The 26,347-nt window shown below is 42.5% G+C and overlaps 1 protein-coding gene and 1 pseudogene across 1 annotated transcript in view; one reads left to right on the top strand and one right to left on the bottom strand.

The window, feature by feature from the left end:
- The window catches only part of FRMD4B (FERM domain containing 4B), a 324,080-nt gene that overhangs the window by 62,323 nt on the left and 235,410 nt on the right, over positions 1–26,347 (top strand). The gene's annotated exons all lie outside the window — the stretch shown is intronic.
- On the bottom strand, positions 26,151–26,230 carry LOC132012628 (U4 spliceosomal RNA; annotated as a pseudogene).

The following is a 26,347-nucleotide window of genomic DNA, read 5'->3' as shown; positions in this document are numbered from 1 at the left end:
GGACCATCTCTTAAACTCCCCTTCAAATGTCTTCCTGAATATTCACAGTAGGACACCTACTAATACTGAAGACCCCAAACAGAAGTTATCTCTGACATCTTCTAAGAGGAAGGAATTTATCAGTCCTCTGGATTTATCCATTGCTACAGGTCTTCTCTCACCCCTGAGCTTTCCATTCCTCTGCTCTCCAGCTGACTCTCCTGACACAGGGCAGGAACCTTCTAACCAGACACTTCCCCTGGAGTTTCTTTATCTTCCAGTTAGATTGGGTTAATTTTGTTGGAAAACCTCCTTGATGGCATCAACCTTTGCACCCCCAAATCTTCATTGCCAATAGGATAAAACCTAAACTTAGCTTAAACTTCAAGGTTCTTGTCCACCGGGTCTTTCGGTTGCATTCCAAGTCAGAGCTCTGACTTCTTCCATGCTCATGTTTCACTTCTAACAAAACACAGTACTTGCATTGTTTCCTGGACATGCTGCCACCTTTTCTGCCTTGGGGCTTCCTTCATTCACCCTTTGCTCCCCATATAGTGTCTTTGCCACTCTGCCTCTCTTCTCTTTATACAGATAACCCTTCCCCACCCCCAGCCCAAGATGCTGTAAATCCTGCTTCTTCTGGTTACAGAGTTAAATGATGGGTTCAAGTTCCAAGCCTTAATAGCTTAGTTACATGGTGGAGATTGCAAACTGGCAATCCACGGGCTGAATCCAGTTTCTAAATACGTTTTCATTCATCCATATACTGTTTCAAAAAAATTTTTGAATTAGTTGCCAGTGGTTAAAAACCTGAAGTTTTACATTTAGGAAAAACAAACAAACAGATTTCCAGCTAATTTGAAAAAAAAGTCCACTCCCACATGACAACAATGTATGTCTGCTCTACTGAGCTGTCACATTTAGCCACGGGGTGTGTGTGTGTGTGTGTGTGTGTGTGTGTGTGTGTACCAGCACCACTGCCCTGTATCTGGTACCCTTCACTCATGTACATTTCCCATCCAGCCCCTGTGGGAGTTTGGGCAGTTCGTCCTGTAAGAGCTTATGATTCGTCCTTGTCATCTTGGACTGTTAAATCATCCTTCCATAGCTCTTCACCATTGGTGTGTTTGTCTTGGATTAAATTGAAATGCTCATAGCATAGTACCTATGGTGAGATCTTGTATGTGTAAGATACTAAGTAATTGCACTGAGGTACCTTTTAACCTCCCATTCCTGGCTCAGAACATCCCACTCTTGGGGCACCTGGGTGGCTCAGTTAGTAAAGGGTCTGACTCTTGATCTCAGCTGAGGTCTTGATCTCAGTGTCATGAGTTTAAGTCCCGAGTTGGGCTCTAGGCTGGGTGTGGACTCTACATTTAAAAAAAAAAAAAAAAAAAGAATATCCATCCTTTGCTTACATGGATTTAAGGCAGTATTTTTGAAAGACCTATACCACACAGGTATAGAAGAATAATCCAAATAAAGAAGCAACACCAGAGAAACAAAGGGCATGCAAAAAACATGGTTGCCATGATTTCACGTATAAAAAGAAAAGAAGGATAATATATATTTTATTTCAAGGAGAACCAAATCTGTAAGCTGAACGCACAAAAGGGTCACTGACCAGTGTTCTGGCTTCGTTATTTATTTGTTGGATGTAACTGGCTTTTATTTTTAAATGACATTTTCTTTCGAATGAAATAATCAATTCAAGGCTTTCAGAAACGTCATCACAATGGAAATTAAGTCTTCCATTTTATTTCAGTTGATTTTAAAAATAACTCTATGGGTCCACAGTCGGTTAACATTTATTGCTTTTATTTTTAGGAGTTGGCAAAGGGACCCGTCTCTGTTTTTCCACCAACGGTTTCCAGGTTTTCTGTGTCTTCCCCTCTTCATGAAGTTTCCCAGCATGAAGTGCCGGGCAATGTTCCTGTTGGTGACTAGTTCCCAGGACGGTCCCGTGTTTTTCAGGGTTTGACCATTGATATGAGATGAGGCAGTTCTACAGTCCATTTGAAGTGTCCCCTTAGTCCAGTATGGATAACTGGCATCCTTTCCTTCCAAGGTGGACTCCACAATATCCCCTTAGACTGAAGATTTTAAGAGGAAATCTCTTTAGGACTCTAAATTGTTATCATCATGACCATCATCAACATAAGCACCTCATGGGGGACAATGTTGTGCTGACGAACAGCCTGTAGGGCTCGAAGCTCAGGTGAAGGTCTCGGAATAAATGGTGCTTTTCCCCACCCAGAGTATTTTGTTACTCCCATGCTCACTTGGATTTAGAACATCAGGTCTCCTTTGACCCGCAGACCTCACCTTTGAACATGCTCACTGACTAAAAGATACTTCCACTGAATCTTTGTTACATCTGGTACTACGGCTTCTGAGATTTCTCTTTAAATTTGCTGCCTTTTTTAAACTTGAAAAAAAAAAATTTCTAGGTAACTTCACATAACTACTATAAAAGGAATACAAGCTTCATAGCCTAAAATTGAATGTTATCAGAATATTAATTGCAATGAAAGCACACCAGTATTACTCAGTTCTGTCTACGTCCGCTTGCCCACCAGAGGCTCTGCTTTCTCTCTGTACCACAGGGGACAGAATTGGTTTTAGAGATGGGCCACACAGGTAACAGCACCAAACTGAGGCTGCCTGAGGGCTGTTTAGAGGTATTAAAAGAGGACCAGGAACGGATTACTTTTTACCCTGGGACACAATGTTACATAGGGGCCCCCCTGGGGATCCCACGCTATCTTCTCAAGCAGTGACCCAAGCTCTACCCTTTAGCAATCCCTGGATGGATTGGCAATTTCTGCCACCCCCAACATATTTCAGAAAATATTGGTGAAAACTTTCATCCTTAAATAAAAAGGGAATTGATGTAAGTGAGCTTACAGAAAATACTCTCCGCTGTGAATGCCTGCATGAAGTTTGCTCTTTAAAGAATGGTGTTGCAGGGGGTGTGTGGGTGGCTCAGTCCGTTAAGCATCTGCCTGTGGCTCAGATCATGATCTCAGGGTCTAGGTCATGATCTCAGGGTCGTGGAATCAAGCCCCACATTGGACACCCTGTTCAGCACCGAGTCTCCTCCTCCCTCTCCCTCTGTTCCTCGCCCTGGCTGCTGCCCTCTCTCTCGCTCATGCTCTCTGTTTCTCTCTCAAATACATAAACAAAATCTTTTTAAAAAATTTTTTTTTAATTAGAAAAATATAAAAAGAAAGATGTTACAGCAGTGGCCCAGATCAGACTGATTTAACCTTCCTGTCTCCCTCCAGTTTGTCCGTTCCTTCTTCCTTCCCTTTTTCTCTCTCTCCTTTCTTTTTCCCCTACCGTTTCTCCTGCTTTTCTTCCTCCTCCCTACTCCTTATTAGTCATCTTCACAGAACACACACCTGTGGGAGTGTGTTTGCAATCATTAAGTGCAGGAGCAGACACACTTCAGATGTCCCCAAGGTATGCCCTGTAATTCCCAATTTACCTAAGTCTGTGATATTCTTAGGACTGCAGAAAAGCTCTCAGCAACGGTGCTGCTTTAGCTGTTTTTGTTTGTTTGTTTGTTTGTTTTTTGTTTTCTTTTTTGGCAGGTAAAAGACAAGACCTTTATTTCTCAATGTTTAGGGTATTTTAAAAGTGCTATGTCTCGCTGCAGCTTTTACCCAGCTCCCCATCTTCTAAGAAAACAAACCCAAGTCTAAGGAAATTGAACTTGGACATTGAACCACAGGTTCACCAGGCTGTGTTGGCATAAGCAAAGCCAGTGCACGTGTGCTAAGTGATTTCTGACACCCAGGTGATGATTCTCTCCCCCAAACAGAATATTAGCTTTTATAAAAGAATGTGTTTCATTTATTCAATTAGGTGTGTCTTTTGCAGAGAAAACTTAGTCAGCATTTGTTGGCTTTTCTATTCAGCTCTCCTTCAGTCTCCTTCTTTTGGGAATTACCCAGCCATGGTCTATTTCCCTAGTCATTGTAAAAACAGCCATTTTATACTGCAGGACCCTATTCTCTTTTAGCTTTTGGTTTGTCCAGGGCCAGTCCCCTAACTTCAGGTAGACCAGCTAGAGCCCTTCCTGGGATGCTTGAATTTGGGACCCTGAAGGTTGAGGTTTTCTCTTTCCAGGAATTTATAAAAGGGAAAGCTTGGGAGCTGTTGTGTTTTTTATGCAGTCCATCCCTATAATTACATTTTTATTTCTTCTGGTTTCCTTAATAACATTTTCTTTTCCGCAGCTTATTTCATTATAAGAATATAATCTATAATACATATACCATAGAAAACATATATTATTCAATTATTTATGTTATCAGTAAGGCTTCTGCTCAATGGTAGGCCAGTAGTAGTTACATTTTGAGAAGTTACCTGTGGATTTTTGACCACATGGGGTAGGATTGACACCCTTAACCCTGTATTGTTCAAGAGTCAAATCTAATAGTCTTTCCCATATTATGGATTAGAACCTGAGGCCCCAAGAAGTTAAGAAATATTCTCAGAATTACCCAGCTAAGTAAAGGGCAGAACCAGGATTTGAACCTATGATGGTCCAACTTCAGAGCTTATTGGTTTTCCCAGATTCACCATTATAACCTCCCTACTCTCAGTTCTTTGATTTTCTTTTATGTGTGATAGTTGCCTTTTGTTGTCAAGGATGGCCTGAAGATGGCAGTCTGACTGGCAGTCTCTTCCAGGATTTATAAAGATGGAAGGAACCTTCTAGATTAAGTTCTCCAAACCCTAATATATTTTACAGATCAGGAGCTATATAGCCTAAGAGGCGGGTATGTACCCAAGGTCATGTACCTAGTGTAAGGCCGTCCTGTAACTTGACTTTATCTTCTAGCACCAAGAAGTTTGCTCTTTCACTTAAACACATTATTTTGGTCTAAGCTTAGAAAGCATTTCCTTCACAAAACCTTTCCAATCCTTAGACTGGATGAATTGCTTCTGCTATAGGGTTTTCTACTACCCTCCCTTTCTCCACTCACAACATTTTACTCCTGCCTTATGTGCCTGTTAAACAGCCCATCTGCCCCAAACAGATAGTAGCCTCTGTGAAGGCAGGAACCCTGTGGGTCTTGTTCATTATGGCCTCTTGGGTGGCATATGCTTACTGTGTCTAAGTGGCAAATAAATGAGCGAATAGAGCGGCACCTGGGATCTGCAGCCGTGCTCTGGTGTTTAAGGCAGTTGGGCTGTATGGTTTTAGAACATCTTTCTCTTCCAGTTCCAATTCTTTGATTTTTGCTCTGTTGAACATTTGCTGTTGGAATCATCCATGTAGCATTTAAACTTGTAGCTTTGGGGTCAGAAACGCTTTATAGATGAATTACCAGGAACTGTGTTTCTTTCTTCCTTACACATTAACTTCAGTTTGCTAGGACAGGTTTTGGTCTGATGGACACAGTATTCTCTAGCAGGTACATGAGCTAAGACGAGGCCCCAGAGGAGAAAGTGTGAGGAGAGCCATTAATCCAAACCATTGTGTACATTACTGGTGGTCCTTAGCATTTGTATTTTGGAAGAAGACTGGGATGACTGAAGTGAACCTCTAATTTTTGAACTGTGCAGGAAAGGTGGGAAATGAGGAAAAGAAGTTATATGGCAGGAGGGGAGCCACCTAGTGAGAGAAGGTGGCCCAAGAGATAAGGCTTGAAAGATCAAAAATATTTGGGTGAGAGTGACAAAGCAAGGAACAGCCTTCCTTACTGAATTGAATAGGCTTTCTGCCTTTTGACTAAAGAGTGTGTTGGATCACTTCAAGTCTCTTGCCTAGAGCTCATCTGCTTTTTCTCCTAAATTTTTATTTCACCAGTTGTATCAAACTCATTATTAAAAAACACTCCATGTACCCATGCAGCTGTATTATAAACCATTGGTTGAGTTTCCAACAGACACAAAACCATAAGCATGTTGGAGAAATGGAAATATATGTCCTTAGATGACTCTAGAGAAGAATACAAATATGTATGCAGAAATAAATTAGCCTCAAATGCAAGATGACTGTGAAAGCCCTACCAGGTGTGGGGTTTGCAAGGGATAATCATATTACCATCTCTCTGCAGTCGGAAGGAGGAATGAAGTGAGGATCAAGATAAGAGCTCTATCGATGATGAAGCCACATTGTAGATTTGAACCAAAATTATCTTCATTATATTCCTTCTCCGTATCTAGACTTTGGAGCCCAACCTTGGGAAGAGTTGAGGTGATATAGTAGATCCTTACCCACTAGTCCCATAGACAATTACAACACCTCTGTCAAGCCCACAAGCAGAGCAGGTAGAACATGCACACTTGCTGTAAGTATGCAGTTTAGGAGGAGAAAAGGTCAAAGAAAGCAGAGTATATTAATAATTGGTCTTCTGCCGTTCTTACCAGGTAAATTGCTCCTAGAGAGAGTCCAAAGGCTTGTCCTCCAGCCTTCATCTCTTTTAGGGAATGTCCTTTGTCCTCTACTTGAAACCATAAATAGTGGAGTTAGTGAGAACCACTAAAGAAGTTAGATCCCAAGTTGCTCTTACTTCTTTAAGATAATGTGGGCAAAGGGTATTAGCCAAAAATATAATTTCCCAAAGGCTCACTTCAAGGCTTGAAAATGCAAATACAGCTACCAGTGTGGACGAAACTTGTGGTCCTTTGGAGCTCTCTATTCTTGATATGCCCAGTATTGTAAGGCCATGGTCATTTGACCCATGGCAGTCTCCTGTAAGACAACATCTTAGAACTTGACTGGTAATTTATGGCAAAAGTTTCAAATAATGTCTTTCTACACAAAATCCTTTTCTAAGCAATAGAGTCATTTGAAATGAGCAGCCAAACCAAAAGATTTAGTATCTCTTGCAAGGTCCTCATGAGCATGCTTGAGAAAGACACATCTTGGCAAAACAGTAGACTTCCCTATTAATGTAAATAGGATTTCCATAATGAACCACGTGGTGGTGCCTTCTTGATGTAATTGCAAGATGCCTCCTTGGACATGCTGAGAAATTTTATTTGCTACCATAAATGATAAACTTGTTTTCTGCAAAATACCCTCTTTGGGGAATACAGATCAGAAATATTCCCATCATCTTGGAGCCTTTAATGTGTTTTGCAGCTGAGTGTCTTGGGGTATATTTCAAGAAGCCTCTGAACTAGAGTTTCTGATTCTGTCCCACAGAGAGCCATGTTGTAGTGCTATTAATCTGAAACACTTGCTGCATCACAGCAATTTGGTGAAATTATAATTGAAACATGGTACTTGACCCTGAGGGGACCATGGAGAAAGGGATTTGCTTTGGTGGCTTCTCATGCATCATTTAAAACCTGCTGCCACTGAATCAAAGTCTCGCTTATATCTTAACTATGTGAACCCTGTACTGCCAGCCATTTCAGCTGGGTGACAGAATACCATGCTCCTTGCCAGCCCTGTCATTTTGCTCTATTTGTCTGTCTTTATTTTTCCATAAATTGGATTACTCTGATTAATAATAGGATTGTGAAATAAGGGCTTGTTATGGGATTCTGGTGACTATCAAGCAGAATATAATTAAGCCACCGTCATGCCGTCTAATTGAGGAAAAGACATTTGGAATTAAGGGAAGTTGGCGACGTTCGGTTATTAATTTCATGTATCCAAGGTATTAAACTGAGCTAGCAGGTGATTACTGATTGTCAGAATCCTTCTGAGATCCATCTAAAAAGAAGAAATTAAAGGGATGAAGTAAACAGGCTCTGTTAAATCATTCGGGGCAGGGGGGGGGGGGTTGGTGCTCAAGAACATTTCTTTTAAATCTTGTTTATGTTCTGAAGTTGTTTTAATTAAAAACTGTCAGTCGAACCAAATCAATTAACCCTCCCTGTTTCTTCTGTGGTGGAGGCCGCTAGCTGAGCCCCAGTAATTTTTCCCTCCTTTTTTCTAGTTGGAATAGAACTGGACATGTAGCCACTCAGACTCCTATCTACATTTCTCAGCCTTCCACCCAGTGGGTTGTGGCCATGTGACTATATCCCGGCCAATAAGACGTGATGTGAGGGATTAATTTGGGGGTTGTATGTCCTAAAGGCGTCGTGTGTCTGCATCATCTCTGTCTTCTCCCCAGTGGCTGGAGGCTGTCTTCTTCCCGAGCAGCTGGCTGAGAGGAGATAGAAGCTGTGAGCTAGGGAGGGCAGGACAGACTTGGTTCTCATGTACTGCAGAGCCCCCCTTAACCGGGACTCCCTATGCAAACTTGTCCATGCGGAGGAAATCAGAAAAGAAATCAACTGGATTCTTGAAAGCCAGAAAATCAAGAAATCATCTGATCAGTCAGTGTAAACGCCCGACTGTTGATTTTGGCTCAGGTCATGATCTCAGGGTGAGATTGAGCCCCGTGTGGGCTTTGTGCTGGGCATGGAGCCTTCTTAAGATTCTCTCTCCTTCTGCCCCTCCCCCACTCCCTGCCTGCACATGTGCACATGCTCTCTCTCAGGAAAAAAAAAAAAAATCCTTTTGCTACACCATCCTAAACTGGTTCCTTCATTGGTCTTTGAAACCCATGCTGTAGAGGTCACAGGTCTGTATTGAGGGCAAAGTTGAGTGCTTCCAGCAGCAAATAACAAGACACCTGAACACACACAGGCTTAAACAGTGAAGCACATTTGTAAGTCTCAGAACATCAAGTTCCGACCGCTGGAGGGGCTTTTTGTGTTGCAGATCGAGTGGCTCAGTCGTATCCCAGCCATATCAGGAAGCCTTTGTTTCCTTCTCCCTGTCCTTTGCCATCCTTGATAAGAGCTTCAGCCTCAAGCCAGAAGCAAATATGGGGGTTTCAGGCCTGAGCACCATGTCCAGACAGTCCAACATTCCCAGGGAAATGACCATTTTTTCCTGTGGCTGCCTTAGGAGGGCAGAAAACTTCCCCGAGATCTCTTGCTTCCCCAGCACAGTTTCATTCATGTTTCAGTGCCAGTCTTGACTCACCTTCCTGACCATGTCACTGACAAGGAAGATGAAGTTACTCAGGTCCACCACAGGGGCCCAAGTAACGTCTGCCTCTCTGGCTATGTAGGGGAGGCACTGAGAAAAAATGAACCCACATTGGATGCAGTAATTGAAAATTGAAAAAGTGAATGATGCTAGGCCTCCAACAGGGTTTTCGACAAAAAGGAACATAAAAGGATCTGGAAGAAAATTTGAATGAAAAGGTTCATGTTGGAGAGTGGCTTCAAAATAATGTGGGAAGGGGGATGTGAGTGGAGTATAGACAAAACAAAGCTATCTTTGATTTAATAATTGTTGGAGTTCATGGGAGTTCATTAGACTTTGCTTTCCGCTTTTGCTTCTATTTGAAATTATCTGTAGTTTAAAAAAAGCAAACAAACCAACCATGAAATAAATAATCCAAGCAAAAGAACAGAAGAAAAAGTAGCACACGAAATTTGATCTCTTTTCATGTTAGCAATAATGTTATCTAACATTTATTAAGTGTTCGCTCTTTGCCAGGAGCTCTATTAACCCGTTCAGAATGGCTTAGGCCAGCAGGAGAATTTATTTACTAGTGGAACTGGAACTTGCAGAAGTAGCTTCAGGCCTCAGTGGGTGCATCTTTGTTTGTACGCTCTTCCGTGTTTTGGGGCTCTCTTTGTGCTGTGGCCTAATGGCTCCTGGCTGGCTCCCATTTTTTCAGAATCCCCCCAACCTTACCTATGGGGGAAGCTTTCCAAGACCCTCAGTGGGACAATACCAAACCCTCTGTATACTGTTTAAAAAAAAATACATACATACCTATAATAAATTTTAATATACAAATTGGGCATAGTAAGAAATAAGAATAAAATGGGACTATAAAAATATACTCTAGTAAAAGGTACATGAATGTGATCACTCTCTCTCAAAATGTAGTATTGTACTCACTCTTCCTGTGCTGATGTGAGATGATAAAATGCCTAAAACTGCCTGGTGCAATGAAGTGAAGTGAATGAGGTAGGCATTGTGAAGTGGTAGGTTAGGCTGCGATCAACTAATCTGTCTAGAGGACCATCTGTCTGCGGACCAGAGTTGTATAGGTAACTGAGCCCATAGAACGCCAATGCAGATGAAGGGGACTGCTGTAGTTGGCAGCAGTGAGTCCCATGATGGGATCCCATTGAGCCATTGTGAATCCCATACCCATGTCCAAGCAAGTCATGGCTAGGAGAGTGGGGTGCTTTTAGAAACCAGTCAAATTCCCTCCCCTTGGAACTGAGAGTAGTATCGTTCCTGCTCAAACACCACTGACTAGTCTGATTCTTATAAAGAGCATCAAGGGACTGTGCAAAGGGAAGACAGCATGTTTACTGGGCAGGCAAAAACAAGAAAACAGATGGCCATTGCGCTTCTATTATTGTGTCTGTTCCTACTAAAACCCCTAGGTGTACATTGTTAGTACCCCATTTTACAGATGAAAAACCTGAGGCTTAAGAGGTCAAATGACTTGCCCACAGTCACATAACTGGTAATGATAAAACTAGGATTCAAATGATGGAAGCAGATTTCGGGGACCCCATGTCTACAGTCTGCAGTTGAATGGCTGGCTGGGAATCTCCAAGGTCAGTTCCAGTGATGTGCCATTGTGGTTCCAACCATGGGGTTTGGAGTCAAATGGATCTCGGTCCGAACCACAGTACTCATCCCTCAGGTGCTGGCTCTCTTGGTGCTTAGGTAGTATTAGCCGCATTCCAGAGCTGGGGAGTTTGAAGTCAGAGAACCTAGGTGACTTGTCAGGACACAGAGTCAAGGCACTAGTGTCTTTCTCCCTGGCCTGAAAGCCTGAGTTCTTTCTGCCCCACCAGCATGATTCAGGCTGCTCTTTTCTTTCAAGGTCATGACAAATGATGACCATGCAATTTATCATCTGGTCTGGATATGTTTGAGAATGAAAATGGGTGCTCTGTGAATTTAAGAGACAACAGGTGAAAACTGGCTGTATTTCTAGAAAATCAGGATGTATTGTCAGGCAAGAGTCATGATTTCATTGGAACAGGAATTCCCTAAACAAAGGAATTTCTAATTATAAATACTCTTTAACTGAACTGTTGCATAAATTCACATTTGTGTGTATAACCCTTTCTTCAAGTAAAGGCTCACCTGTGTTGTATCACTTTAGTGCTCAAAAGGGATAATGTTGAATTTCTCATTTTCAAGTCAATAATAAAATTGTCACTGACAAAGAACTGACAAGGGACATCAAGCACAGAACAGAGTGCTTTTCAATACAGTGGAAAGAACTATACAAATTTCTCCTGGAAGAGAATTGAATTTTGAGAGAGTGAAAACTTCGTATGTGGAAAGCTAATACCCAAATGGGTGTTTGAAGGAATATTTAAATTACTGTCTAAGTAGTGTTGCCTGAGAATAGTCAGTTCTCACGGTGAAGAAAGGTAGAATTCCGGGTCCCAGTAAGAGCTGGAAGGAGACTTGCAGGCTCAATGTGGTGGTTCCCTTATAGACCATCTGGAAGAGCTTTGGCAGATATGCAGAGAATTGGCTGTCACCCTGTGGAGGCCACACTGGCCTAGAACAGGAGTCAGCAAACCATGGCCACAGGCAAGCTGGTGACATCCAGCCATGCTCATTCACATACATACTGTGTATAGCTGCTTGGACTAGACATTGGGGGACCTAAGTGGAAGCAGTTGCAACAGAAATCATAAAGTCCACACAGGCTAAAGTATTTGTTCTCTGGCCCTTGTTTGACTGCTGGCCTATTTTATTTATTTATTTATTTATTTATTTATTTTAAGATTTTGTTTATTTATTTGACAGAGAGAGAGGCACACAGTGAGAGAGGGAACACAAGGAGGAGGAGTGACAGAGGGAGAAACAGACTTCCCGCCAAGCAGGAAGCCCGATGAGGGGCTTGATCTGGGATCATGACCTGAGCTGAAGGCAGACGCTTAACCACTGAGCCAGCCAGGTGTCCTTGACCTATTTTAAAAAGCATTCCAGAATATTCTGGCACACCACCAGGGTTGGGGATTACTGTCGGTAAATCATGTCCTTCATTTATAGAAACAGGAAGCTGAAAGGCCCAGAGAGGTGAAGTGACTGGCCCAAGGTTGCAAAGCCAAGACAAGCCTGAGAAACTTCTCACGTGCCTACCCCAGCACCTTCTGTCTCTCAGAATGGGATCCTAGCTTCTGTTAAAAATCAGCCGCCGCTGTGGCGCTCAGTTGACAGCGATCGGTTTCCTGGCTGACAACATCTGATGATGAATAACACAGTGAATTGGCTTGTCGTCTGGCAGCATGACTTTCCCGTGCGCCAGAACGCCTTCTCTTTGTCACCGGCACCATCTGGGTGGAAGACTGTGTGGAATTTCCAACAAAGGGCATTTGACAGACACGTGCCGTAGAAATCTCTGAAGTGAAAGGCTTGTTGAGAGTGACAGGGTCATGTGTCCCAGAAGAGAGTCATTTATTCATTAGTTCATTCATTCAGCAAGCATTTGCTGGGCTCGGTGCCAGGCACAGGAAATCTAGTGTTCATCTTCATGGAGCCTATAACTCGATGAAGGAGGCAAACAGACAATAATAAATAACTAATTAAAGAGATAGGTAAGAAGATAGAAATTGATGACCACAATTGCCGTGTTATAGACAAGACAGGATACAATAGTAACAAGAAAGAGGCAACAGTTACTGAGTGTTTAGCCCCACGCTAAACTCCTACTGGGTTTGCAGGTACTGACTCATTTCGTGTTCGCATATAGGATGGGACTGCTATGATAACCCCCATTTTACAGATAGGGAAACTGAGGCACACATTGGTTAATTGGCTTTTCCACAGTCACAGGGCTAAGAAATGGTAAAGCCGGGAGGTAAATATACACAGTCTAGCTCGAGTCCCTAACCACTGTGTTTTATACCCCCCATGGAGGGGTACAGACCAAAGAAGGAGCCGTTTAATGCTGACTTGTGCCTTTGGTGATGCTGGGGCCTAGAGAATAAATGTATGACTGAATGAATGAATTAATTAATGGGGGTATTCATATATCTACATACATATATATGTATATTCTTAAGGCTGGCATAAAACGAATTGTCCTGAGGCCAGCATTACCCATACTCTTTTCTTTCCCTTCCTGGTGTCTGAGCTATTACCAGCTCTTTCAATCCTACACTCTCATATAAAAGGTGAAATGCAATAATTAGATAGAGCTCATTAAATCAGTTAAATGATTCTGAAGTAGGAACCAGAGAACCATAATTTACTAAAATGTTTGAAGTATTAGTATGCAGTGAGAATAATAAAAATAAGAAGTCAAACTTACAAGATTACTACAAGAGAAAAGGCAATCGATCGTGAACACAGAAGCACCAAAGATGTATTTATTGCATTTCCTTAGCATACAAAGCATTGTGTAAAAGTGCACGTGTTTGGGCAGAAACAGGCTGATTCAGATTCTCAGGGAGTGTGCATGCCCTCGAGATTTGTAAGGTTCAGATTCTCTAAAACTGCTGGGAGGAAACAACGGGCAAGCCCTCTTGGTAAAACAATTTAAAGTGACGTCTTTGAAAACCTGAAGCTGTGGGTCTTTAAAACAAGTTAGAGTGCTTTTTGCCACCCAGTAGAAGAGTCACAGTCTCCCTGGTTAACAAGAACGGAATCCACCAGGCACTGCCTCCGACAGCAAGGATGTTCCTTGGGGCCATGTTTAAATCTTTATGGCCAGCTTTGGCCTTCTCAGTAATTAGTACCCTGAAGGTCTCCAAGCACCAGTTCGGTTCTGGGGATACCTAACTCATGTGAGATGAAAGGGGAGACTCTTTGCTGACTTTTAAACCTTTAACCTGCCTGGCCAGCCCATCACTTCTCCATCTTCCTTGCTCTGTCTTCCCAAACAAAGGAAGTATCAAAGCCTTTTCCTTCTCTTCATCTAACTGGCCCACAGGGCTCTGTCTACATGATGTCTTCTTAAAAACCTCATGCTGGGCACGCCTGGGTGGCTTAGTGGGTTAAGCGTCTGACTCTTGATTTTGGCTCAGGTCATGACCTCAGGGTTGTGAGAGATGGTTGCTTCTCCACACTGGGTGGAGCTTGGGATTCTCTTTCCCTCTCCCTCTGTCCCTTTCATGCCCTCTCTCTCTCTCCCTCTCTAAAGAAAATGACAACTACCTCATGCTACATCATCTCAGACTGGGTTAGCGAAGGCAAATAGAAAATGCCACCCCAAGATATACTGCTTTGATATATAAATTATTTTGAGCTCTAGGTCATTGAAAAGCAGCAGATTAGGAAGAGGCTTTCTCTAAACTACCTGTATCTGCCTTAAGATAGGTCCTCCTGAAGAAATTCACTTGGAATAGGTGGCCTCCCCTGGAGTATCACACAGCCAGGGAAGGTTGGGTCTTAACCATTGCAGAGGAGACTAGAGGTCAACACCACACACAGACAGACTTTGTCACAAACTATCATACCTCCTCATGACACTACCTCATACCTTGTAAGGGTCTGTTCATCTCCTAAAAATTATTTTCCATCCCTGGAGGGGCTCCATACCCTATCCCTCTCCCTATTAAGATGGTATTCAAGCCTGAATTCTAAGCCACCTCTTTGAGTGACTCATTTTTCCCTGGGTATCTCCCATGTATACATGAGGTATACACGTTAATAAATTCTTGTTTTTCTCCTGTTAGTATTTTACTACAGAGGTGCCTTAAAAAACTCAGAAAGACAGAGGCAATTTATTTCTCCTCCCCAATATTAATCTTTTCTATGTTTTCCTGTACTTCCATTGTATAGTTTGTGTGGTCACTGTTGAACATCTCGCAACTTCCATGAGTATAGACTGTTTATCTAGATCAGTTTGCACACCCAGCACGCATGTGGCCCCCTATAGCAGCCTACTAAATAGATGTACAGTGGAGGAATGTATTCTAGAAATGGATGAACTCTATTTCCTACTACCTTTGAGAGCTTTCTGGGGCTCTGTGGTATAATTCTTTTTATTGGTTTGATATTTGCTTATGAGCTCTCTTAGTCGGAGTTCCTCTAAAGCAGAATCTGAAACAAGGTTTTCGAAGCAGGAAGCTAATTTGAGAGGAGATTTCCAGGAAGCAAAAGAAACAGGAGAGGGGAGGAAGGGAAGGAGAAAAGACCAAGAAAGATGGTCTCTATGGGCAATTGGTTTTCATCTCTGCCAGGACCCTGAGGCCCAGAGGCTGGGGTATCCACCACTCCCTCACTGTTGAAGGTTACCCCAAGGGTTAGTACCTTATGTTACCTGCTTCAGAGGCAGAAAAGCAGAAGGTACACAGTTGATGCATGAAGTGAGAGTAGTCAGCATGGCCAGAACTGTCCACCTTGACTAAGACTAAAACCAGGGCAATGGGATTGTGGTGGGGGACACTATAAGTGTCTCATTACTAAGGCAGGACACATCTTTTCCACACACATTTTGTGATCTAGATAGAAATGGTAAGCTGTGCTTTGGAAAGAATTAATTGGATTTTTTTTAATGTAATGTAAAGAGATTTTCATCTACGTCAGATCAGGGCCAACATTAATACCTTTTGAAGAAAGGTGGCCCTGGGTACTACACTCTCCATCTTGTTCATGTTTTTATTTTACTGGAATTCAGTAAGACAGGCAGTGTGCTGAAAGGTGTACAAGCTATCTTGTATGTATTTAAATATTTATGAATGTCTGCTATGTGCTGACTCATGAACAGTGGTGCGTGCAGTTATGCAAACAAGACTGACCAGGGACCCTGCTCTCATGGCGTTCACTGCATGAGACACACAGTGAACCTAGCAAGTGCTCTGAAAGTCATGGGGGGCTGTGATAAACATTTTCATGTATCATAACTTCTGCAACCAATTCCATATTCATGGGTATTTAATTTCCTTAATTGGTGTTTTTTCTTTTTAAGATTTTATTTATTCACTTGTGAGAGAAAGAGAGAGAGAGCAAAAGCAGGGGGGGAGGGGTAGAGAGAGAAGGAGAAGCAGCCTCCTTGCTGAGCTAGGAGCCTGACTTGGGGCTCTATCCCAGGACCTGGAGATCATGACCTGAGCTGAAGGCAGACTCTTAACCATCTGGGCCACCCAGGTGCCCCTTCTTAACCTCTCCTGGTATAGATTATATAGTCATAAGAATTCTTGGGATTAAATCTTTAGGAAAAACTGGCATTTTTTACTTGGGCTGAATTCCTTAAAATGGAATTGCTGAGTCAAAAGTCATACAATTTATTTTCAGTCTATTTTCTAGACATTGCCAAACTGCTTTCTAGAAAACTTACACCAACTTAGACTTTCACCTGAGCTGAACTTTTTTCCCCCCTTCCTTTGTGCAACCAAATTGAATTGACAAAGTAAAATGAAAGTGACATAAATCTAAGCCATGAAACAGAAATGACAATGTAGGGAACCGTTTGTGGGAGAGGAGCCCTCTTTCAGATGTTTTGTCTCTAGGGACATCCTGTGATTTGATCCCTATATAAAGGTTAGAAATAAATCTCAGAAGTTCTTTAGAGCTAGCTGACATCCATTATTAACTGCCTTTACCATGTGCCAGAAACTATGCTAAGCCCTTCATGGTCCTGATCCGAATTAAGCCTCCAAATGGAGATGAGAAGCTAGAAACAACCCAATGATGGAGCGGGACCATGACTTTGAACTAGAGGAGACATCTCAAGCTGGTGGCCCCACAGCCGGTTTTCCTTGGCTTACACAGTGTGGCCCAGTACAATGTTTAAAAAATGTATCAACATGGTTCTAACCATTTTAAAACTGGAAAATGCCCCTACTTAAAACTGCAAAGTCTGCAAGATCTAGGCACCCTGGGGCCCCACTCCCACGTACTGACTGTGGGGTGGGTGAGAGGGTGGCTTCTTCTGCAATGGGGACTTGTAGTCTTTTTTTATTTTTTAAGATTTTATTTATTTATTTGACAGCAAGAGAGGGATCACAAGTAGGCAGAGAGTCAGGCAGAGAGAGAGAGGGGGAAACAGGCTCCCCTCTGAGCAGAGAGCCTGATGCAGGGCTCAATCTCAGGACCCCAAGATCATGACCTGAACTGAAGGCAGAAGCTTAACCCACTGAGCCAACCAGGTGCCCTGGGGACTTGCATTCTGATAGAGATGTTATTGAGCTAAGATGAGCAACCGCTCTGAAATTCATCCTCTGTCAACCAATAGTAACTTTGTTGTTGGGACAGAGCAGGGAGGTGTGGGGAATATGGGCATCCTGCCTCCTCGCCCAGTTCACTTCTGTTATTTTGTTGCTTGCCTGAGTTTGCAGCCCCCTTATTAACCGACAGGACTTCGAGAAAGGGGCGGGTGTAGGTCCAGTCACTGCTGTGACCCATCATGGGCCCCCCGGTGGAGGGGACCCTTGAGGCTTCCTTAGGTGAGGGCATACCAGTGGTTGGGGGACAGCTGGCTAGGTGAATTTTGGTTTCTGGGCTCCTGCCTCTCTCCTTACACACACTTCTCTCTCATCTGTGCTTTGTTCATCCTCCAAATTCCGTTGTCATTCACGTCACCACACACTTCTTGGCCACATGGAGGAGGTCTCTCTACTCCACCTCACCTTAGAGGATGGACTTGGCTGTGACATGCACATAAAGGGTCAGACCCTTGTCTCCTTCCCTTTCGTAGTCCATCTCTCTGCCAAATGTCAGTGCCCAGGGCCAGGCCCTGCGCCTGCCTGTGTGCCCTGCTTGGAACCATGCACGGATTGGCTTTCTGCTGGGAATGGTTCTGACATTCGCTTAGCTCCTAACTCTCTGCAGCTAGAGAGCAAACTGAGGTTCAGACAGGCCTCGGGCTCTGGGAGCCAGTGCTGGACTAGCTCAAGTCTTTACCTGGCATCGTCTTCATGTACTTAGAGCCCAGCTGTGCAAAGAAGATCAGGGCTCTTACATAGCCCTGCTTCCCCTACCCCGGGCAGTGTGTCAGGTGAGGGGCGCCAGGAAGGAAAGGACAATCTGAGAGTCTGAAGAGGCCAGCAAAGAGTAAGCACCAAATTCGCGTGTGGCCCCTGCACCAGCAGGAGGCAGATTTAGGGACTCCCTGAGGCCAAATGAGCCCAGAGAAGGAGGAACCTCCCAGGTGCTACAATAAAGCCTCCATGCCAGGAGAGAACACTTAAAAACACCAGTTCTTCCTGTTCCTACCTGTCCCATTCCTACCCTATCCTGTCCATGTGTCCACCTGACAGCCTCTGTCTTCAGCTAACTCTCATATCTCCAGAATCCTCTAGAACTGTGCTATCTACAGAAGCCATTTGCCACGTTAGCCAGCTACTGAGCACCCGGCATGTGGCTAAGCCAAACTGAGTGGTAATGTAATTATAAAATACACACAGGGTTTGGGGCTTAGTTTAAAAAAAAAAAAAATAGGGTTGCATGGGTGGCTCAGTCAGTTAAGCATCTGTGTTCAGCTCAGGTCATGATCTCAGGATCCCCTGATGGAACCCAGCTTTGAGCTCCCTGCTCAGCAGGGAGTCTGCTTCTCCTCTACCCCTCCCCATGCTCATGTTCTCTCTCTCTCTCTCTAAAAAAAAAAAAAAAAAAAAGATTGCAAGCTATCACATTAATAAATTCATAATGGTTACATGTTGAAATGACAGTATTTTGGCTATCTTGGGTCAGATATATTATTTTTTTAAACAGTTTATTTGGGGCACCTGGGTAGCTCAGTGGATTAAAGCCTCTGCCCTCTGCTCAGGTCATTATCCCAGGGTCCTGGGATCGAGCCCCGCATCGGGCTCTCTGCTCCGCAGGGAGCCTGCTTCCTCCTCTCTCTCTGCCTGCCTCTCTGCCTAGTTGTGATCTCTGTCTGTCAAATAAATAAATAAATTCTTTAAACAGTTTATTTATTTGAGAGAAAGAGAGAGAGAGACCACAGGTTGGGTGAGAGGCAGAGGGTGAGGGAGAATCTCAAGCAGACTCCCCACCGAGCAAGGAGCCTGACTCTGGGCTCCATCCCATGACCTTGAGATCATGACCTGAGCTGAAATCAAGAGTCAGACCCTTAACCAACTGAGCCACCCAGGGAGTCTCTGGGTCAAATATATTATTAAACTTTATTCTATCTGCCTTTTACCTTTATTAATGTAGCCCCTGAGATTTAGAAATTGTCTATGTGCCTCTCCTTTGTGGCTCATGGCCTCTTTCTATTAGACAGTCCTGTTGCTGAGTTCTCCCTGACTCAGCCACTTCAAATGTGGTTCTTTATGATTTTGCTATGTATTTGTTACATACATACACACACACAGGCACATGTGTACACGTGTGTGTGTGTGTGTAGAATAGAGTATATATTCTCTGTCTAGGTGGTAGAAGACAGGATTAAGGTCTCTTTACTGTGAAATTCTTCACTTTGTGCCCTAGTGCCCCTTGTGCCATTAGAGAACCAGTGCATGTTCAGTAATGATTCTTTCGTTCATTTGGCAAATATGTGTTGAACTCCTACTCTGGGCCAGGCTTCCCTGGGAGCTTAATAACCTTTAACTCGATAGCTGGCCTAGTCCCTACAGGGTAGGGATGATGAGCTTTGTTTTGCAGATAAGGAAATTCAAGTGACTTGCTCAAGATCACCTCCTGCAGCAGGAGACAGGATTCCAGCACTCCTTCGTCTGTTCCAAATCGTGTCCCCTTGCCCTGCAGCATGTCCACGCTGTGGACAGTTCTTCAGCCCGGCCCACTCGCTCCCTAAACCCTGACTTCTTCTCTGTGTATACATACCCATTACACACTTGTTCATGGACCATCTCTCCCAACAGACTTCATGGGAGGACAGAAACCATTTCTCTTCTGAGCACTGTTGCATCCCTGAAGCCTTGCCTGTATGCCTGACACCCAGGAAACACATAGAAACTTCCACTGAACATATAAAGGGATAAATGGTGGTCCCTTCTTCTCCTCACTGTTGTACAACTCATGCTGAATCCCATTTTCCTGGAGAGTATACAAATAAGAATAAAACTCTATAGCCATTCTCTCAAGAACCATAGTCACGTAAATATTTGTTTTGTGTTTTATTTATTTAGAGCTCCATTATGCAAAGAAAAAATCCATTTATGTGGGAGTCTGGGGAAGAACTCTCTCTCCCCCTGCCGCTCTTTCTTTCCACACATGACGTTACGTTAGACCAACATGACAAAAACAAGTCACTTGTCTTCTGTCAAGATGGAGCATGTGTCCTCCCAACAGCTGGGTGCTGGTGGTTTCTAGAATCTTGGTGCAAACCTAGGACTAGAGGGTTTTTACAACGATCTTGGCATAACTTATTCATTATGGAAGCGTCTGCATGGACTGTAACATGCCATGACCACCTAATGGTTATTAGACAGGAAGCCATCTTGCCCACCAAGAAGAAAGGCAGCCAGGCTTGAAGAGAGGACTCCTGAGTGATAAACCACAAGGAGTGATCCCTGGTCTCAGCTTTGTCACTTAATTCTCTCCCTAACCTTGGATGCGTCCTGTTTTCTCATGGCTGTGAACCTTAGCTTTTGTATCTCTAAAACTGAGGACGGTGAAATAGATCAGAGAGGACAGGAATGTCTACATCTACCTTGTATAACTATTGAAAACGAAATTTCTGGGGCTCCTGGGTGGCTCAGTGGGTTAAAGCCTCTGCCTTCAGCTCAGGTCATGATCTCAGAGTCCTGGGAAAAAGCCCCTAGTCAGGCTCTCTGCTCAGCGGGGACCCTGCTTCCTCCCTCTTCTCTCTCTTGCCTGCCTCTCTGCCTACTTGTGATCTGTCTGTCAAATAAATAAATAAAATCTTAAAAAAAAAAAAGAAAGAAAATAAAATTTCTACATCTATCCTAGACAACTATTAAAAACAGGAGGGGGGAAAATGTTTTGGAAAGAAAAATCACAAGACTGAGACTCCGGAGTTGGAGTCAGTCACCTGAGTTTAACACCCCGCTCTTCTCAACAGGTTGTCAAACCTTAAACTGGTCATTTCACTTGTCTGGGCGTTAGTTTCCTTTTCTGTAAAATGTGATCACTAGACTGAATGATCTTTGCAATTCCTTGTAGGTTGGAAATAATGTACATTTATTGGGGTGAGGATTAGGGGATGGGTTTTGGGAAATGTATTCACTACTTTTTTTTTTTTCTCCTTCTACGAGGTGATGATTACTTAGGAGTCAGAAACTCTTTGGAGGGTCACATGGTGTAAAAAAATGCATAGTGATTCCTGTGTGAATGTTCTGGAAGAAAATAATCTTTTCTTTAGAAGCACGAGACCCTCTAAACAAATGTGTTAGAGGACAACTTTCGTGGTCATCCTAAGAGTGCTCATGCACAGCCTGGCCTTTTTTAGGTACCATCCATTTCTGTCATCAACATCTGTCTGGTTGTCTAGTCTAAATTGAGGGGTTTTGTGGTGCTGAGATTGCGCAGGTAATGTTAGAGTTAAAATACATGGTGTTTTATTAAGTTCGTTTCATTTATAGATCTTGAGAGGCCTCAGGGTGATAAAAATCTGAGTTATGCATTGCATTAAGTAGAGTTATATAAAGCCTGTTGAATATTAATTTTGTAATGATTCACCTTACAGTTTTACGAGGCTAGATATAAAAAGATACTGTGAATAATTGAGCCTATGGTCCATAAAATGAAGTCTAGGGAAGAGAGAAATAATTGGAAGTGAAGAAAGCCAAGCCTTTTCCTCCTTTGCTGAGATCAAATTAATTCAGTCTCAGCCCCTTTCTGCAAATTCAGGCCCCCTGGTTTCTTAGAGCATTAGAGGAACACATAGTACAGAATACAATGTGTGAATAAAATGTGGACCATGTTATTGTTTTCATTGTTTTTAGCATAGCCTCAATATATTTTATCTTTATAGTCTGCATATTTTCTATATCCTTTTTTGGGGTCACATTATTCAAAATTGCTTCTCAAACAAAGCAAAGTCTTGCACAGAGGAGATAAAATTATTTCTGTTTCATGTCTCTAAAATTGTACTTTGCATAAGTTATACAAATGGGCAATAAGCATGTAAGAGGGCACTCAATGTTGTTAGCATCAAGGAAATGCAAATTCAAACCACAATGAGATACCAGCAAATACCTACTAAAATGGCTAAAATTAAAAGCCTGACAATACCAAGTGCAGATAAGAATGTGGAGTGGCTGGAATTCTCATACATTGCTGGTGGGAATACAAAATGGTAAAACCATTTTAGAACACGGCTTTCAGTTTTCGTAAAATTTAAAATACCTCTCTTATAAGATCTAGCCATTCTCCTCCAAGGTATTTATAGGAAAGAACTGAACAAACATACAAATCCCTACAAAGATTTTTACTGGAGTGTTCATACCGCTGCATTTATGATAACTCTGAACAAGAAACAGTCCACATATCTACCAGGATATGAATGGCTAAACCATTTGGGGATATAGTCATAAAATAGAATACTTTGAAATAAAACAATTTTTAAAAGAACAAACTACTAATAGGTACAACAACATGGGTGTATCTCAAAGATATTAGGCTGAGCCAGAAGGAGTCAGACACACAAAGAAGTTTGGACTATATGATTCCATTCCTGTGAAATTCTAGAAAAAGTGCACTAATGCATAGTGACAGAAAACAGAGTGGTGGATGCCTGGGGCAGAGAGAGGAAGTAAGAGGGAGAATATAGTACATAGGAACATGAAGGGGATAGAAATGTTCTATATCTGGATTGTGGTGATGGGTATCAAAGTGTGTATGTATTATCTGATGAACTGAACACTTGAATTGGGAGTAGTTTATTGTAGGTAAATTACACCTCAACAAAGTTGATTTTTTAAATGCCTTTTGCAATATCTGTTGTTGGTTCATTAGTACCTCTAGAAACTGATCTTTTAAGATCCAGATTCCAAATCGAGGTTCAATATTTACTTATTGTTAGATTGTGAGTCTCGTATACAGAATATAAAGTAGGTATAACTACCTTTGGCCTACCTTCGGAACTGCCTTAAGAAACAAAAGAGAGGGTGAATCTGTAAAAATTATTTATAAACCATGATACTGTGCAGAAAATTGACTGTCACTACCATTATAGGGTTCACTCTGCAAGTCGGAATGACATTACCTTGATTTGGGCACATTTAAAATTAGTTGAGCCTTTATCTGGACCCAAAATGAACTCTCCCCCTTTGAACGCCTGCCTAAGGGTACAGAATATCCTAGCAAATTTCCATAGTGTTTTAAAAATATCTACCTGCCTCAGTCCATGTGATATACTGATCAACCCACTCAGACTGTAAGCCCTTCACTTCCAGCAGTGACAGCCTACACAGTCGTTCCTCCAAGTCAAGACACACCGTACAAGTCACCTGAGCTTGTCAACGAGGTTTAAATTTTGTTTGACTTCTCCAAAGAACTCTGCTTTCAGAGCAGTGAGCTCGATGTCAGAGAATTTAGCCTAGTTGTGGGGTAACAATGCAAATATTCACAGAGAGGCATATGTCTCTTCTGCAAATTAACTACTTGTGTGCTGGGCGAGAAATTGAGTTTTGATTCTGAATGGACAGGGAGCACTAAAAAGTTGGGTCCCGATTTAATCTAAAACAACACGTGCATTCATTTGACAAAAAGGCACTGAGTATTATGTGCATTGTCCTGGGCTCTGGAGATTCGTCAGTGAATAGGACATAGGGAGCTTACATTCTAGTAGAGGGGTAGGTAGCAATCAAGCAAACAATGTAATTTCAGAATCAGAAGGGAAATACATGGGGGGCAGGAGAGAATAACACAAATGCGGGTTGGTACTATTTAGGATATAGTGGTCAGGGAAGATCATGGATGTTGAGTTAGGATGATGAGATGGAACCAGCTATGTGACAGTCTAGAGAAGCAGTGATCTGAGCAGTGGAGACAGCAAGTGACAATGGGCTTAGCAAAGTAAGGAAGGAAAAGGAAGCCAGTGTGGGAAGTAGCAAGAGTGGAAGGAAGACCATCCTGAAATGAGGCTTCAGAAGAGAAGAGGGGGTAGAGTTGAAGTTTTATTCCCTGAAAATGAGAAGACATTGGAGAGTTTAAAACAAGGGAAGGAAATGATCTGATATGTAAATATGGCCCCTATGTGAAGAAAAGATTGTCTCTGGTCAAGTGAGGAAATTAGTAAGATGGTTGTTGAAATAGGCTGTGGGAAAGATGATCGCAGCTTTGAGTAGACTGGTAGCATTTGAAATAAAGAGATGTGAACAAATAGAGTGGCGTGTCCTAGAGGTATAGTGCTGCCAGGGTCTGAGGAATGGAAGTGGGGGCGGGGGATGGGAAGAATACATCGTTTTATGTCCTGAGCAACCATGAACTGATGAAAGTGTTTCTTAGTAGACCACCTACCGCCAGTAGGGCCATGACCAAATTACTCTGAAGGTTGGAATGGCAGTTAAGTATTTGTAAATCTCCTGTGAAGGGAACTCCAGTTGTAAAGACCCTGTCATCTCTCTTCTGTGATTGTCCAGACATGCTAATACGTGGGTGCTGGAAATGCCATGATTTTCTAATCACATTTTTCCCCCTAAAGTTATTTTGAGCAGACATCAGTTCAGGGCAATAGTGAAACTCTCTCTGGCTGCTGTTGTTTACTGGCACGTCACTGTTCCCAACACTCTCATGCAGGAGACATGCTTTGAGGGATATACTTATGCTCCGGAAGACTTTTTGGAAGCTTGCCTCTTTTTGTTAATTGTGGCTTGGGGATACTTTGTCAGAAATTTTGAACTTTGAAGTGTTAAAAAAAAATTACAGGCTAATATTAAATATTTAAGTATTGGTCATTTCTCCATGTGGTATGAGATTTTGGCTAAGACTGAATCTTTGGGCTGCTTAGTTCCCATGTTTATCATGTTGAATAGAGTCACAGATTCGATTTTGCCCTATATAAGCAAATTTTGAATTTGTTTCAAACAAGCAAGGATGCCATTAAATTGCCCTGACCTCGTTATATTGAGATTTTTGTCTTTTTTTTTTTTTTGTATTCATGGAGAGTAGTGAACATGAGCACTGAAACAGAAGGACCTCAGCCTGTGAAAGTCCTGCTGGAGTAACAATGAGAAAAATCTTTTAAAATGTTTAGGATTCTTTTGCTTTATAAAAATAATATAAGCCAGTCCTAGACAGTTTGGAAAGTACGGGGGGGGGGGTGAAAATCAGCCATAGCCCAGTCATAAAGAAATCCATGAGATGTTGAAGTTGCCCATAAAATGCTAGGGTGCGAAAGGGCTTGTTGAATGATCGGATCCAACTTCTCGTTTTGCACGTGAAGAAACAGAGCTCTCGCTTCCTCACTGCCAGTTCTGAGCTGTTAACATGATGGTTTATGTGACTTCATAAGCATTTAGATTCTTGGGGACCTGGTAGAGACACAGAACCTGCTCAACAGCCGGTTTTTGAGCGAAGGGAATGTGAAGGCTTAACACTAGGTGTCCCTGTGGTTCCCTCTGCCCCCTGGTGTTCAGGAGGAGACATGGTCTTAAATAAGGTCAGTGTTACATTGCCTTGACCTCCATGAGCATTTCCCAGAGTGGTTTCTGGGCCGCCTGCATTAGAGTCATTGAAGATTGTTGGAAATGAAGATTTCTGGGACTCACCCCAGGTTTGTGAAATTAACTCTAGAGCTGGAAGCAGGAATCTGCTCTTTTTTTTTTTTTTTTTCATTTAAACTTCAGTGAACATACAGTGCAATATTAGTTTTTGCAATAGAATTCAGTGATTCGTCCCTTACATACAACACCCACTGCTCATCATAACAATTCCCCCATTGATACCCATCACCTGTCTAGCCCATCCCCCACCCACCTCCCTCCATCAACCTTTCGTTTGTTCTCTATCATTAAGAGTGTCTTATAGCTTTTTCCCTCTCTTCTTTTTTCCTTTTCCCCCTTCCCACATGTTCATCGATTTTCTTCCTTAAATTTTATATACGAGTGAGATCGTATGGTATTTGTCTCTGACTTATTTCACTTAGTGTAATACACTCTAGCTCTGTCCATGTTACTGCAAATGGCAAGATTTCGTTCTTTTCCATGGCTGAATAACATTCCATTGTATATATAAACCACGTCTTCTTTATTATTCATTCGTCCATGGACATTGGAGCTCTCTTCACAGTTTGGCTGTTGTTGGTAATGCTGCTATAGACACGGAGGTGCACTGAATCTGTATTTTTGTATCCTTTGGGCAAATACCTAGTAGTGCAATTGCTAGATCATAAGGTAGTTCTATTTTTCATAGCAATCATCGCGCCTCGGATAAACCTCATTGGCTATGATACTGCCACTGCACAAAGCTGGCAGTTCTATTTTTAACTTTTTAACATGTATTTAAATTCAGCTAGCCAAGATATAGTACATCATTGGTATTTGATATGATGTTCAATGAGTCATCAGTTCAGTATAGCTTTCTTTT

This window comes from Mustela nigripes, chromosome 2 (assembly GCF_022355385.1).
Source record: "Mustela nigripes isolate SB6536 chromosome 2, MUSNIG.SB6536, whole genome shotgun sequence".
In the NCBI taxonomy this organism is placed as follows: domain Eukaryota; kingdom Metazoa; phylum Chordata; class Mammalia; order Carnivora; family Mustelidae; genus Mustela; species Mustela nigripes.
This window is presented reverse-complemented; position numbering and strand designations above follow the sequence as displayed.